The 10,908-nt window shown below is 37.8% G+C and overlaps 1 protein-coding gene across 1 annotated transcript in view; it reads left to right on the top strand.

Annotated features, from left to right (window-relative positions):
* The first annotated feature begins 1,472 nt into the window (after positions 1-1,472).
* The window catches only part of LOC110158820 (coiled-coil domain-containing protein 102A), a 187,098-nt gene continuing 177,662 nt past the window's right edge, over positions 1,473-10,908 (top strand). The window contains 1 exon segment of the mRNA XM_055155025.1: positions 1,473-1,611. The gene's annotated coding sequence lies outside the window, so the exon portion shown is untranslated.

Here is a 10,908-nt window from a genome sequence, read left to right on the forward strand (position 1 = left end):
GACTAAAACCAGGTCTAAACTAGATCTAAACTAGAGCTAAACTAGATCTAAACCAGGTCTAAATCAGGTCTAAACCAGGTCTAAACCCAGGACTAAACCAGATCTAAACCAGGACTAAAACAGGACTAAAACAGGAGTTAACAGGACTAAATCATGCTGTGTGGGCGTGTCTCCTCCTCTTCTATCAATAATATTTTTAATACAGTTGAGTAAAATCTGGGCTTTTTATTTTCTTTTAGCAAACAAAACATCTTATGTTGCGATATCTTTAGTCTTTGCTTCTGTACAGCAAATCAAGTAATCCAAAGTATTCAGATTACGTTACTCACTTTAAGTAATTTAATGGATTACTTTACAAACTACATTTTGGGGTATGTAATCTGTAATCTGTAGGGGAATACATTTTAAAAGTAACCTTCCCAACACTGACTCCTACATGTGTGAAATACCCCTGGACTTTATGAACTCAGGCTGAATGAACTCTACTTCCCTTGCTATTATCCTTTTCTCTTCCTAAATGCACTTTTTTTTTTTTCTATTGTATTGTTTCTATATAATATGATGTGTTTATGTTCCCTCATCCCAACATGTAACTGCTGAAGACACACAGCCATGTTTGTTGTGTCAAGTTTATGCACCCAGTTGTGTATAATAATAATAATAATAATAATATAATAATAATAATAATAATAATAATAATAATAATATATTTTTTAAAAACAAAAAAAAAAACTTCATATTATTATTTTGTGTCCTCAAGCCGAATAGAAACGTGGAAAGTTTTAAAACTATGAAAAGATTACTTGTTTTAAAATCTGTCTTCACCTGCCTGGATGACTGTGGGACTTCAAAGACATTACTGCAATTATATGATTATGCAATAAATCCTAAACTGTATATATAATTTTATATTTTCTTTCCGATTCCAGTAAGGTATTTATTATTCTACGTGAACGTTATGAACATTGGTCTGTGGTCTCTGCCATCAGAGGGCGACACAGTCACACTTTTTGTCACTGGGAGCCTCCTGCCCTGCCTTGTGTTTGGATTCTTTTTTATGTATCTGAATAAGAAAGATGGAAAATGTCCTAAACTTTAAACAGTCAGTCCCAGACAACCAGTGTAAATTGCATTAGGCTACTGTAAGCTCCAGAAATTATTTGAGATGATTTTAACCAGCCAACATTTGTGTATAATTGTATCTTTTTTGTGCTATTAAGATTTAATTTAATTTAATTCATTGCATACTAAAAAACTGTTTAGTTGTGTGAGATTTTCTCCTGGTTCTGTGCCCAATTTTCTTTTTCTATACCAGCCAATCAGCGCTGACTTGTGTGTGGGCCTCGGGCTGTGATTGGCTGTCTGAACTCAGTGACTGCTGTAGTGGTCACTGATTGGTCGAACTCGGTCTCCAAAGGTTCTGATCCCGCCCCTTTTCTCTTCTCGTCGTTTCATCCACACTACGGTCCACACACACGTCTGAAGTCTGGAAAAAAAAAACCTCCACTGGACTGTACCGAGATTTTGGACACAAATCTGGACTCTTCGCAGCTTCACCTGGATAAAAACTCGTAACAGTTTCCCGGAGCGTCCAGGATTCCCACGTAAACCGTACGTACACGCCGTTTTTACACTGTTGCCTGACACTTGGATTGAGATAGAGCTTTGAGCCGACGTGTGTTAAAAATCACCCTTTCTTCTCCTCTACTCCACTATACTCTCATATCTCAAGATGATCTGTTTATACATGCATTATCTGTCGTTATTTATCATCTTTTCATCTTTTTAACCTGTTATTGCAATGCACTTTGAAGTTTACTGGAGGCTCTATCTTTCCTATATTATCTGAAATCTTTGGAGTTCTACCTGCAAAACTAATGATTTCCAGATAGAGCAGCCTGTAGCATGTGTATTGTAGACCTAGAAAAATGCTGCCTAAATAGGAATTCCCCCAATATTCTTGAGTATTTTACAGAAATCCCCCCGGCTTTGCTGTAATTTATTAGTTGGCCTGATTTTTTTAAGCCTTGAGAAGAACCAAAACATAAATGTCATCCATATCTGATTGTCTCCAAGATCAGAAGTAATGAAAACTCACGGGTTGATGATGATGGATGGAGTGGGGGGTGGTTAGATCATGTAGCTGTAGCCTACTTTTACATGTAATTAAGTGATAGGAGTGGTACCAGCAAGGAAGACTTCTTATCCTCAGGGCTCAATGAATGGGGAGACTATAGAGCAGTAAAACACAGTGTATCCCAATTAACAATAGTGCTATAAAACAGTGGTGCATAGTGGATGTGGCTCTGTGAGTAGTAACACTTAAAAATAGGCTTTAAAGGTCCTATATCATGCAAAATTGACTCTGGTGAGCTTTAAACCATGTTAAAATTAAATAAAACAACATACCGGGAGTTGTGTTTAGAGTCATTCACACATGTTTGAGTCATCTTTTATTATTAGTCGTGTCGTGAAGCAGTAGTTTTCAAGTTAACAGCTACATTTTATGTTTTTTGTTCAGCAGAGATTGGAAATTCAAGAGCTGAAATACTCAAAATGATTCTTGTGAGGGTGTACGGCGTTTAAAAACACAGTGGAGCACAGTTTTCTGTTTGAGAGAAGAACTCAACCACGTGTGAATGAAACAAAACACAACTCCAAGTATGTTTTTGATGAGGAAACACCATTATAGCAACATTATAGATTAGAAAATAGTGCATATATGAGCTGTTTAAATTGCACATGACAGGTTTTTTTGTTGTTTTTCTGATTATCACTTGGGTTGGTGGGGTAGTACCTGTGCTAAACATTTATCAGAGTTTTGCATTAGTTAAGTGACAGTTTGTGCAAAAAAAAAAAAAAAAGTTAAGAAGAAAAGAAGAGAAGTACAGGTGAGTTCTTAAATGAAATACCGCTGCCTATTCACCTTATTCCGGAAGTTGCCGTGAGAGCCACCATCATTATTCGGGTTGTATTATTTTGTGTGGGGCTTCCAATCTTTTCAGCATATAAGTTCAGTATGGACCCCTAGAGAATCTGTGCAGTGTGACTTGTTGATGCACATGAACACTGAATATTTTACACAAATGAATCGACTTTATGTTATATTTGAGATGCAAAATGTTTTCCAAATTCTCCATTGATATGAATGGGATCTCCGATTAACTGGAAGTAGCCTGATTGATCAGCCGGTTTTACTTCATGGAAATCGTCTGACCTCGCAGCATTAGGATTCGTTCGCTTGACAGTAGGCGGGTACTTTTTTATTTAACCAATTGCTGCTATTTGGTCGTGACTAGGGATGTAACAATAACCGAATAACCGATATATTTTTGTAAAAATAATATCATGGACCATCACAATATATCGAATTACAAGGCTTTTTGCTTAATTTAAGAGTTATGGTGCAGTAATAGCTAAAAAAAATACTACATAGACCATGATCCTTTGCTCCATTTCAGTGCAGATTACAAGAAGAAATAGCAGTTCTAAGCATTTTTAAGTCTTATTTCTTTGGATTAAGTCTTATCAAGGCATTTTAAGAGGAAAAAGTAGCAAATTAACAGTTTTAGCTGTTTAACCTCCACAAAATATTGCAATAAATATCGTACCGTGAGATGTATATCGTGATAATATCGTACAGAGAGATTTGGATAGTGTCGTGAGCCTCCTTACCATATTGTGAGCTTTCCCACGATATCGCAATAAATACCCCTAGCAATAACATCTTTCTGCTTGATAAAATTCACCAAACATTCTCTGTGTTCTGGCTTTAAATGCTCGATCTTTGGAATCGTTGCCAACACAGAATGTCTGTCTTCGTCTACATCCATCTCGACCGCTTTGTTTACTGTTGTGCTGTACCACAAAGGGACCCAGACAGACGCTTGAGTTTGATGTGATGGCTTCAGAGCTCTTCACTGATTGGCCGGTGCGCGGTCTAAAACTTATGGGGATCTTGAAAACCTTCTAGTGTATTCTGTTTCCTGACCTAGTCGCTGGAGAGAAATGAAATTGAGCGGAGACACTAAGTGGCACCAGCCTGTCTAAACTGGATGTGCCACCACAAAAAAACATGGTTTAGGACCATTTCAAGACAAAAGTGGGGCGGGGCGGAATAAGGTAGATATCATCAACATGGAAAATAAAAATTTAAAAATCCAAAATGCAATAATGTTTTAGTTATAGAGCCTCCATAGTTTTTCTGCATACATCAAGTTGCATGAAAACTTCTTGACTCCATATTCATTTAGTAGCCAAGTTTTTATTTTATTTTATTTCATTTCTTGCTCCTCATAATTGATCAGTGACATTTTTTGATTACATTATATTTTGATTTATTAAAGACAAATAAAATGTCTTTCAGTATTAATTTCCTGACGATAAGAAAGCCTTTTATTCATTGCCATTTAATACAAACACAAGTTAAATGTCTTCCTTCAAAGTCTGATCTCTGCTCCAAACCACATGCTTCTACTGACAGAGAATTGGCTCTAGACCTCTTCATTAAAAACCTCAATCTGATCACTGACCATTTTAACTCGTAGACCTTGATCCAATTAAATTTAGTTAATTGGCACAGCCCCTATCTTCTTTCAGAGTTTGTTGTTTTTAGACAGATGTCCTTCCCTGCACAAGCCTTTTCATTTACACTGGCTATGGTTGAACGGTGTCTTAGAACAACGTGCAACTAGGGATTGTTGCAGATTGTTGTTCAAGACACAATATAGCTAAAATTAACAGCTAAAATAAATTACCGTGACTATTTTAGAAGCTTATGTCACCTCAACTTTGTGCGTTAGATATGGTAGTTGACTGAAATGAAAGAAAATTAAGGATCTCAGGGCCCGTATTGCGCTTTTTTCTGATCGATGTCATACAAAATTGCTACAAGATCGTGCACACATGAGGAAAATTATCTCGTGAGATTTTTCTCCATGTGTTTATCTTTGGATTTGACTTAAAAAAAAGGGGGTTAAGCGGTGGTGAGTCACATTTCCCAAGAAGCTTTAGACCCAAAAAGCAGCGCTACAATGACTGCAAAATATAAAATAAAGTAAATAAGGATGTAACAATAATCGAAATATCGTGATATCGTATCGTCAAAAGTCTCACAATAATACCGTTGGGCGTCACAATATATCGAATGACAAGTTCCTTTGCTTAAATGCATTTTTTATAGTAGCAACAACTTATAAACATCGGGAACTACATATCCCATGATTCATTTCAGCGCACACAACATGAAAAAATATGTTTTTACTTGAATTCTTGGGATTATGATGGAAATAATTCACACCAAAATCTTGTCAAGGTATTTTAAAAGCAAAAAAGTGTCATATCTACAATTATATCAGCCTTTCCAACATATCGCAATAAATCTCGTACCGTGAGATGCATATCGTGATAACGTCGTACCGAGAGATTTGGATATCGTGACATCCGTAAAAGTAAAAACTGAACTGTCAAAATCTCGTGGACCCAATCTTGTGTCCCATCTGGTCTCATGGAAATTGATTCTCGCCCCACCTCTAGTATCTGGAGTTGTGTTTTGTTTCATTCACACATGTTGAACACACAAACCCTGCATATTTACGCTGAATTCTTCCCTCAAACTGAAAACACTCTGTTCCACCTTGTGATGTCATGTGGTAATACAGTAAGTGCTCCACTGTGTTTTTAAACTTGATACTCCTTTACTAAAATCATTTGGATAATCTCAGCTCTGCATTTCTAATCTCCACAAAACAAAGCATAAAAAGGTGCTGTTAACTTTAAAACATTACATCACGACCTGGAACAGAGCATTTTGAGATTTCGAGATGTAGCCAGAGTAATAATAAAACGTGTGAATGAAATAAAACACAACTTATGTTTTTGATAGGGGTGTGCAAAGTTATTGAAATATCAATATATCACGTCGTTTAATGTGATGATGCAGTATCGATATCGGGGACTGCTGTATCGATATATCGCCAAGAGTATTTTTTTGGTATATTTTACTAAATTATTTTGTTACAGCGCTACAGTTTTGTTGCTTGTTCAGAGGAAGGAAACTCTTTATATGCAACATATTTGACATTTTGACTGATTTGATGATTAAAATGTTTGTGTTTCATATGAACTTTGCACAAGAAGTGGTTTAACAAAGACTTTTAGTATCACAGCCACGATTTAGCCTTTATTTTTTATTGAACTGTATCGAATCAATTTGAAATATATCGTATCGAACTGAAAATACACTGTGTTGAGATATGTATCGTATCGTGGCTTATGTATTGAGGTATGTATTGTATCGGCAACTTCTTAATGACACCCAGCTCTAGTCATGTGGCAATACAGTAAGTGCTCCACTGTGTTTTTAAACTTTATACTTCTTTACAAAAATCGTTTGGATAATCTTAGCTCTGCATTTCCAATCTTTACAAAACCATAAAAGGTAACTGTTAACTTTAAAACATGACATCACGAGTTGGAACAGAGCATTTTGAGCTCTGGAGACTAATAATAAAGGGCGTGAACGAAACAAAACACAACTTTGAGTATGTTTTTGATGAGGTAGCGACACTCCACCATGTCTTAAAGCTCACAAGAATAAATTTTTGCGTTATATAGGACCTTTTAAATTGTGTTGTTTGTTTTCACAGTAATCATATCAGTAAAATTTTATATCGTGACATCCCTAACAACGGCTCTTTAGTATTCCGCTCCTTTGTCTGGTTCATGTGTTATTGACGGCGAGTGTAGCCTTGCTGGTTATTACTGTCCCCCTGTCAGCTGTAAATGCTGATTGAATGAGGAATGATTGATTTTGTGTTTGTTTTACCGGCTCGTCGGCCTTCAACCTGAGCCAAGACGAGTCAGACTGGACCCTGAGAAGATCTATGTGTTGTTTATTATGAGAATGTGAGTGAGGGAGGGGGCACGCATATCCATCTTAAAACTGCTTAACTTTTTGGTCGGGGGTCCGTCACCTGCTTGTTTTTATAGATTTGTCCGTGCTCTGCTAGAATGTTCCACAGTATGACATTAAACATCTGCTTAAACCTTACATTTACTCAGTTAGATGCAATTTTATGGCTCAAAAATATAAAAAAAAAACAAGCGTTCTGACTGAGTGGGGTTGCCTCTTTACAAATCTGACCTGTAACTTGGTCTGGTTTGGTCTCCGTGACAATAGAAAGGTTTAATGCCATACTGTGAAACATTCCAGACGAAGCAACAACATCCAGACTCACAGAAAAGCAAGTGTGAAGGATCCAAGCAGGTAATACTAAATCTGAAAAAAGATTAAACCGGTCCACACAGCTCGCTCTCTAAACAATTTTTCTTTTTCCATATTATGAGAATGTGACCTACTGATACTCTACAGCTGCTACATTACATTATAGTCCTAAAGGGCAGGTAAAGGAGGATTCAAATGGACGGAAAAAACACGCTAAATGTCAAGATAAGGTCACTTCTGCTCATATTAGTAACTATAGGAAGGAATTGCTGGTGGTACGTCCAATAAATGCATAGGATTGTGATTGTTTGAGATATGCAAAAACAGAATATATGGTCTATTAAAGCTATTACACTTTTAAAAATTACAGCAAAAAGAGTTGATTAGAAATATAATTATTTGAAACATCTAGTGTAATCTCCCAAACAAGAGTATAAAGTGAGATTTCTATAAATGTGTGGTTACCTTTATTGTTCATTCAAATTTTGTGCTTGATTTGATTCTCAACCAAGACAGTGAAACAGGCATGGTTATATTAGTGTGAGAATACCAGCTCAAACGTCCCCCTGGCTTGAAAGTCCCAGCTCGAGTGACCATTCTCTCAGCGGGAACGTTCCCCTCCCTCCTTCAGGTGTCCTCTTATCTTGGGCGAGAGAGGGGGATGTTCTTGCCGGCCTTTAGTCGCACTGTGATGTGTTGAGTTAAAAAATCAGCTTCTATATCCTGATAAAATCAAATTTGAATGTAGTGTCATTTTATCGATCTTTCTGAAGCAGTACACATTTCTTCAGTATGTAATATCAATATAATACACATTTGCGTGCAGAAGTTTACTATGAAATTGTATTTTAAATAATTCTTTCTTGTTCCCCATGTCCTATAACATCTGTATCTACTGATTTGGGAAGAACTATTAATTGTTTCTTTACTTGCCATGAACATAATTTGTAAGCAACACAGCACAAGAAACTTAGAAAGCTACAGAATTTGTTCAAAAATTATTCAGAATCACTTTTAGGAAGGTCTTGCATATTTCAGTGAAATACAATTAAGATAAAATCCAGAAATAGTTGCGGCACTCTGGTGAGTAGGAGTGAGTAATTGAGTGATTATTATTGAAATTGACAATGAAATTGACAGATTATACATAAAGGGTGTGCTTCACTTGTAGACTATTCCTGAGGAGTAATTTAATCTGTGTGTGTTTGAGACCACATAATTTTTATTTTGTTTTTGTATGAAAAATTGTGTTGAGATATATTGTAACTTGCGTGTGTACAATATTGTATTATTGTAAAATGTATTTTAGTTTTTTTTATATGTTTATTGGTTAACTAACTTAGTTTCATAGAGGGTGCAATTCAGGGGGACTTTCCAGCCAGAGGGACTTTGTAGATGGTTCCCAATGACTCCATACAGAGATGTGTGTGTGATTTGTGTCTACAATTACATTATAATAATTTTCTGAACACGTTTTTCATTCAAGTGGAGTGTGTTTCAATATGATATTAAATTTGTCTTTCTCTATGGAACTTTGCATAATATTTGTTCTTTAAGAGGTACAAGAAAAAAACAATACACTACACTTTGCAGTAATATTTATACATTTTTATTTTTTTTTAAAGCATTGAGTCACTTCAGTCGCAGGAGACATGATGTCCTTCTCTTCACTGCAGATGTTGGTTGGTTTAGTGTTTTGAAGGCCCAGATGTGGTAGACCTTCTTGTAAACGTTGTAATACGTTGGAGCCATTTTGGTTTTCTGAAGGTTGGCCTGCTTGTGCCAGTTTTCCGAAGCTTAAATAATCTTGAAAAGAGCACCCGGAGATGATGCGGAATCAGCCTGCCAAAGAAGGACCTGGAGGCTTTCTGGGTCAGTCGGCTAATCTCCGCTTCTGTAGCATCTCCATCCTGGAATAGGTTCTCAATGTCCTCCAGTATTTCACCGCAGTCAGGCAGCTCCTTTTTCAGTGTTTGCAAAATAGTTTCTGTGTCTGTCTCCATTGCAAGTTTTGGTTCATCTTGTTTGATTTTGCAAACATCCACTTCTAAGGGTACTCCAACTGTGTCTTCTCCCTTAACTATGGAGACTCCCTGACAGTTTTTGGTAGCCACGTTTTTTTGGCTTTTGGATTTACTGCAGTCATCGGGACTGGCAATGAAAACCATGTTGTCCTCCAAATCCCAGATACTGTCCTGTGATGAATAGCTGACTGATTTAGGAACTCTTAAGTCCATCTCAGCAATGTCTTGGTTTGCGTCTCGTTGTGATTGTCCAAACTCAGCCTCAGTGACACGCATTAACTCGTGAGCGTTCCTCATGTAGTCATCACCATCAGTGAAGTGCTCCATGGTGATAAATGGGTGATCGAGGGCTTGCGATGGCGTAATCCTCTCCTCCGCGTCCAATTTCAACATTTTACTCAGCAGGTCGTGAAACTGCTCCACGTCTCTCTGCTCCTGATTTGAGACAGACCCTCTAGAGCCTTTGATAAGCTGCTCCAGGTTTGTTGCTGAAGGTTTGGAAAGTGACATCTTTGGATTCATCCCAGTGGTCTCCTTAAACTCCTGCAGAGTTTTCAGTCGCCACTTGGAGTTTTCCTGAACAAAGTACTTTGACGTGAACAACGCCGCGTTCAGGAGCTTCTCTGGTGGAACCCCAAAGAAGCGCACAATCTTGATCAGGAAGTCGAATTCGGAAAAGCCAGTGAAATCTGTGCTGCGGACAAACCAGCGAAGGAGACAGCAAGCCAGACCCCACATGTCAACTGCCTCCCAAAGTGGAAGACCCAGAGTTACTTCTGGGGCACGGTACGAAATTGGCTGCATCACTTCTCCAGTTAGTACTTCTCCAGAGTACCTTGCCAAGCCAAAATCGATCAACTTCACTTTAAATGGCCTCTCCTTTTGGTTTACCAGCATAATATTATCAGGTTTAACGTCCGTGTGCATTACACCAACACAACGTAAACCATGAAGAGCTGTCAAGAGCTGCTTCGCCATCGGTCGTATTTGGCTCAGCGTGAAACTCTTCATCCTTTTCCAGAGATGGTAGGCACTTACATCTAGCATCTCAAACGCAAGAGATCCACAGCCATCATGGTCAAAAAAGTCAACCAGTTTGACCAGATTGAAGCTGTCTGGGTGTAGCTCCTTGACGTAACTTAACATCTCCAATTCCCGGTGGAAATTTTGGGAGGAGGTTCTGTCATCTTTGAGGCGTTTTAGAGCGACAAGTTCCCCTGTCACTCGATCACGGCACTTGGTAACAGTACCGTACCCGCCCTCTCCGATGACTCCCAAAACCTCGTATTTGGTTTCGGGGTTGGTTTGCGCGAAACCGGTGAAATTCATTGCCGAAAACATATTGCGATAGTGACGATTCACGAGCTCTGCAGAGTGTGTGTGTTCACTGACTGCGTCTGTGCTCAAGTGACTCTTTATGTGTCTGTGTGGTTAAAGAACTGGACTGAAAACTCCATGGCAACGAAGATTCTAAAAGTTATGTAACAACATTCTATGCATATAGAATGGACTAATTAACTAAAATGCAAATAGATGTTTATATTTGATTTGTGTATATAAATCAAATATCTAATCGCTATGGCAACGCTTGTCAGTGAAATCGCCGAGCCCAAATTATAGTTCTGTGTCGTCTCAACGCACACTGCTGCCGTCGTTTTT

The sequence above is a fragment of the Boleophthalmus pectinirostris genome, unplaced genomic scaffold, assembly GCF_026225935.1.
Source record: "Boleophthalmus pectinirostris isolate CB_2022bp ecotype Guang Dong unplaced genomic scaffold, ASM2622593v1 HiC_scaffold_19, whole genome shotgun sequence".
Taxonomy (NCBI): domain Eukaryota; kingdom Metazoa; phylum Chordata; class Actinopteri; order Gobiiformes; family Gobiidae; genus Boleophthalmus; species Boleophthalmus pectinirostris.